This window comes from Etheostoma spectabile, chromosome 21 (genome assembly GCF_008692095.1).
Source record: "Etheostoma spectabile isolate EspeVRDwgs_2016 chromosome 21, UIUC_Espe_1.0, whole genome shotgun sequence".
NCBI lineage: Eukaryota > Metazoa > Chordata > Actinopteri > Perciformes > Percidae > Etheostoma > Etheostoma spectabile.
In genome coordinates, this window is record NC_045753.1 from 13,293,961 (window position 1) to 13,299,287 (window position 5,327).

At 37.8% G+C, this 5,327-nt stretch overlaps 1 protein-coding gene and 1 long non-coding RNA gene across 6 annotated transcripts in view; one reads left to right on the forward strand and one right to left on the reverse strand.

Annotated features, from left to right (window-relative positions):
- Positions 1-1,799, forward strand: part of LOC116671065 (uncharacterized) — a 24,015-nt gene extending 22,216 nt beyond the window's left edge. Inside the window, exon 4 of the long non-coding RNA XR_004327181.1 lies at positions 1,789-1,799. This is a non-coding gene — a long non-coding RNA (uncharacterized LOC116671065). The remainder of the gene's footprint in view (positions 1-1,788) is intronic.
- Positions 1-5,327, reverse strand: part of sdk2b (sidekick cell adhesion molecule 2b) — a 257,788-nt gene that overhangs the window by 70,098 nt on the left and 182,363 nt on the right. The window lies entirely within an intron of this gene.

The window sequence follows — 5,327 nt, forward strand, 5'->3', positions numbered from 1 at the left end:
ACACACACACACACACACACACACAAATATAGGCACAGACAACAAACATTTGCATTAAACTTTCCTCTATGCAAACACACACATGCACAAAATCCCATGGGACAAAGGTTTAAGCTTCATGTCTCCAGCAGTTGACACTCTCCCTCTGACCTTGAATTCAGTGTCCAGCTGTGGTGGCAGTACTGCCTTCCTGCCATGTGGAGGCAGTGTATCATATTCTGTACTTAATTATAAAGCTGCTGTTCTGTGGAGAACTGTTGCATCTTTAGCCACATCTGGTAATACAGCTGATGCCAAAAGAACAAGAGGAAAGTGATGATGTTAAAAAATGTTGGGTCTCATTTATTTTGCTAACCCTCCACTCAGGGCCGTGCAATCATTCAAAATTGTATTCACAATTATGATTTTGGCTCCAAACAATCACAAAAACATAGTAATTGAGGAAAACAATTATTTTGCACATTACGTTTTTGAAGGTAACTCTTATTATGTCTTGTGTTCTGAATGGAAAAAAGGTAAACAGGAAAAGTACGAGGGCAAATGTGACAGTTGTAAGTGTTTTCACTGTTGATTTGTTTAACTCTTTCACTGTTTTTTAAGTTTTTTTAAGTTTTACTTTAATAATTGCAACATCTTTCCAAAAGTCAATGAGTCATCGTGTTAAATCATTGTGATTTTAATATCTCTGATAAGACAATCGTGAATGTGTTTTTTTCCATAATCGGGCAGCCCTACCTTCACTAAAACTAATATTAAAACCTATCTTGCAAGTTGCCAAATTTTAAATCACAGTAAAAATATGACTGATGAATGACACATATACAGGAAACAAAACACTTGTTAAAAGAACACTTACATACAATTAAATTAACTTATGTGTTAAATAAGTATGCTAAATTGTCAAGTCAAAGCAACAATCTAACCACTTCAAGCAGTAATTAGTTTGAACTTCTCACTCAAGCGCTCTTGTTTCTTAGACAACAACTTCCATTATTTTCTTGTGCGCACAACAGACAGTGATTCATGGTACTGAGACAACAAAGACATGCATAAGACAGAGAGGAGTTCTTGCAGGGAGACGAGGGAGTGTGATGCAGCCAGGAGGAGAATATGATGAGTTTAAGTGGCCATTCGAAACACCCCTAATGGTCCTGTGTGTGCGTGTGTTTGTGCAGCTGTTAGACAGCATCACCTGTGAACTAACAACCAGCCTGTTGGCTTCAGGAAGAGACTCCTGTAGATACTCATCAGTAATCAATGTTTGTTTGACTGTGTGCATGTGTCTTTTCGATATCCGCAATACAGCGGGGTATATCTGTGAGTGATAACCTCAATAGCACTGGGATACAGAATGGATTTGTCAATTTTGAGTCATTCAACTAATTCACTACAGAGATCAGGCATCCTGACTGCTCAGAACGCCAGGCGCCATCTTCTTAACAGCCTTCCAATAATTAATAAACGGTAGTGCACTGGGAGATACATGGAGAGGCCAACTGTTAAAGTGTCTAATGGCATGTTAGATGGCAGAAAAACATCTAAAGATTTTAAATTGGCCTACGGCGAGTTGCACATGTTTAATTTGAGTCATTCTAGCACAACACATTCTTGTAGAAAAAAACCACTTCATGTGGGAGGGGAAACACTTATCAGTAGGAGTGTGCTTGCCGTCTTTGCTGTCACATTCCTGCATGCTATGTGCTCAAAAGTGCTAAGTGAACTAGCAGAAAGGATGTCGGAGTGTAACCTTCTGTGATTGGATGTACCTGTTTCTATAGTAACCACAAGTTTGTTTGTGTTCTTGTGATTTAACCTTTTGTTTTAAGAGTGTTTTTTTTTTTGCATGAACAAATGTTTGGGAAGAGCTTAAGTGAATGAAATAGAAATAGAAATAGGAAATAATTAGAAAAAAATTCAAAAGTTTCAACAAGCTGTTTGCAGGAAAGTTTGGATACTTTCACAACGTAAAGATAGGGAGTCACATAATAGAAGCCATGATAATAATAATAATAATAATAATAATAATAATAATAATTTTCCCTCTAATATCAGCACTACAATCTGTGTATGATGTTGCCAAAAAAAAAGCGTACTAGACTAAATATATACAACATATTCTGAAAGAATTAAGGAAAAAGTTGTCATAGACTGCTAGCGGAACAAGAGAAAAGAAAAGAAAAGAAGCAAAATTCAGTCATACTTTCTAAGAGGCTGTGCAGTTAACCAAACAAATATGTTGGCTGAATGAAGCCTATTACAAAACCTAAATATTTTAACAGACAACCGAATGTTTGGCCACATTTGAACGTGCAAGACCCCTGACACTGACCTATTCATAGCAGCCACCTGTTGGTTTGCTTTGTCACTCAAAGTAAAGGGTACAGCGCATCCCTTGCTAGTAGCCTGGCTCCATAACTCAAATTCAAAAAGGTCTGGTGTTGTGCTCACAGATGCGTATTTTTCCAAGCTGAAGACACAGTTGACCTATTAGACCTTTGTACATCAATGTAGATGTCATATATACACATATATGTCTATACACTGTAAGCTAGCGACCTAGCAATATCCATTAAAAATAGCGGCAAAAAAGCCAATGAGATTGAAACAGCTGGCAAATTGTTTGAAGATAACAAGAACTCTTGAATCTGTATATATCTTATACTTTTTGGCGTTTTCTTCAAAAGTCTAAAAAAAAGCAGCAAAACTGTCAGAAAAAAATATTTTTAAGCAACAAAAAAAATATTTTTCCCAAGCTTTTTGTCTGACTTGTTCAGGGCTTTATGTAAACGCGTGGCATTTCCTTGGCTAAGGAACTTTTTGTCGGACTTTTGCAGGGCATTATGTCAAAAAAAATGCAAGAAAAGTAAACAAAAGGCAACAAAAAAGCGGCAAAAATGTCAAAATACATTTTTTAAATATATATATTTTTTTTACTACACACACACACACACACACAAAATGGATTTGTCACTCACTACTAATTGCTTAGAGAAACAAAACAAGACAATCCCCTTTCCCAAACTGAAATATTCTGCCATTGACACAATATCAGGGTCAATAAATACAGTGTCAAAAATCTGGCAATTCATGCTTAATTATTAGCAAAAGTACAAAGGTTCTACTGTGTTATTTTGATAGATTGAACATGTCTAGAAAGCTGCCTTTGTGCTTTGGAATAGGCTGCAACAAAATGGAAGTTGTGAATAACAAATGGTTGGGTGTGTTCGAAGGCTGTTAATATCTATAACAAAAAAAAATGAAGTGGTATCAAATCTCATTAGCAGCTGCATCGGTTTGACCCGAAGAAGTAAATGAGTTTTTGCACAAAGTCCGTTAAGGCTTAATCAACTAATCAGAAGGCTCTATTAATGATGTGTGACTCCCTTCATTTGTTCCATCAACTAAATGAATACAATTAGTTATATGTGTTATGAATTGATGGAAGGAAGATGAGGTGAATAGATGATGAAATAGTGTGCGGGGGAAGGGAGTGGCAAATAAGAAAAATATGAGTCACATCTGAGTTTGGGGGGAGAAGCGGCAGACATTAAGAGAGAGATAGCTGACAGGTGGTGTCGGTGCTCCAGGTTTAACCTCGCTGACGCCTACCGAGAATTCACCCCAGAGCCAGAACCTTCAGGGTGACTTTAGACAGTACTCTCTCTCGCTCTGTCCCTTATATAATGAATACAATTAACCTTTGAGGAGCTGTGCGTGTTGGCAGCAGGTTGGGGGAGTCTGCGGGGGCTCACTGTGTTGGACAGAGATTGATTGATGTTCCTGTGGTCAGCGCACTCCGTCAGATCCCCTCTAATTAGCCCCACTCAGGAGAAATGAGTAGATGGAGGAGTGGCAGGGAGACGGATAGAGGGACATGAGAAAGAGGGAGGACTGGGTATCAAGTGGATTGGAGAAGAAGAGAAGAAGAATGAATAGACAGAAGGACAGAGATAGAGGGAGGAATGGTAGGGGATGATTGGCAAAACTATAATCCTTGATTAAAGATGGCTGCAGTGCACTTTATAGAGAGTATTCCTATAATAACAGCATGTCTGTTACTAAGGTTAGCTCCCATAACATTTTACTAAAATTGCTACTTATACAGTTATATTATAAACCATTATATACACAAACACATTCTAATTATGCCCCTAACTGCATGACAGTAAATCACAGTACCAAAAAGCATCATAAATCTTAGATGAGACGGTAATGACACACATCTTTTGTCCATAGCAATAATGCATTTGCTATAATTCAAAAAACGCTCCCTGTCATTAGGGTTTATGTAATTTCTCTGCTAAACACGGCAAATCATTTGAAATCTTATCTAAAAGGGTGTCTTTTGCAATACACCACGTCATGCAACATTATTATTTTACAACTCACAATAAAATCAGACAGCACAGTGTGTCACGGCTCACTTGTAATGATGTTTTTTAGTCTTAATTGTGTTGTTTGGAGTTTATGATAAGGTCACCCACCTCTTACAACACTTTGATGTCACTTTACTTTTCTTAAAGGTGCTCTAAGCGATGGTGGGTGATGTCACTTCTTGTTGACGTTCAAAGTATTGTCAAACAAAACGGAACAAAAAACGGAGGCCAACTTTTGACAGCTTCATAACATTTATTTTGGGGATCATGATGGATTGATGTGCCAATATTCTGATGATTCTTCCTGTGCTGTGCCTGTCATGAATTAAAATATCCCTCACAGAAAACAACGAGTCAAGTAAAATGCTACCACGTGACGAACACATTGACACACAAGAGAAGGTACACATTTGTCTGTCTTCACCGAGCTATAGGTGATTTGTCTGAAAGCAGTTGGCAGTAGATCAATAATGTACTATATATTTTTGAGAAGCTGTCCTTTGAAAGTGTTTTGAATTATGTATTGAGATCATCTTCTTAAATCTATAGGATGAGAGTCTTCATTCTGATCTTAAGAACAAGATCCCATCACATACAACACATGACAGGTAATAGGGACTTCTACCTTAAGCTACAGGAAATCAATAGTGGGTAATTCGTCTACAGGCCCAGGGGGACAGCCTCCGTATGTTCTATCTTTTCTATAACAGATGGATAACTGTCTGGTGAAGACAATTTCCACAAACTATTTTCCACTGTATTTGTCAGCTTGACCATTTTGTTCCCTTAACAATTTGCCAGCCTTGATGCATATAAAAGCTTATTTCCCTTGAGCTGCAAAGACAATGCAATATGCAATACTTAAAGCAGTGAGGCCTATCTGATGGCCAACATTGGTTTGGTCTTGCATGTGACGCTAGCCTGGGAAAACCCTGACGAACTTCCGGCAAA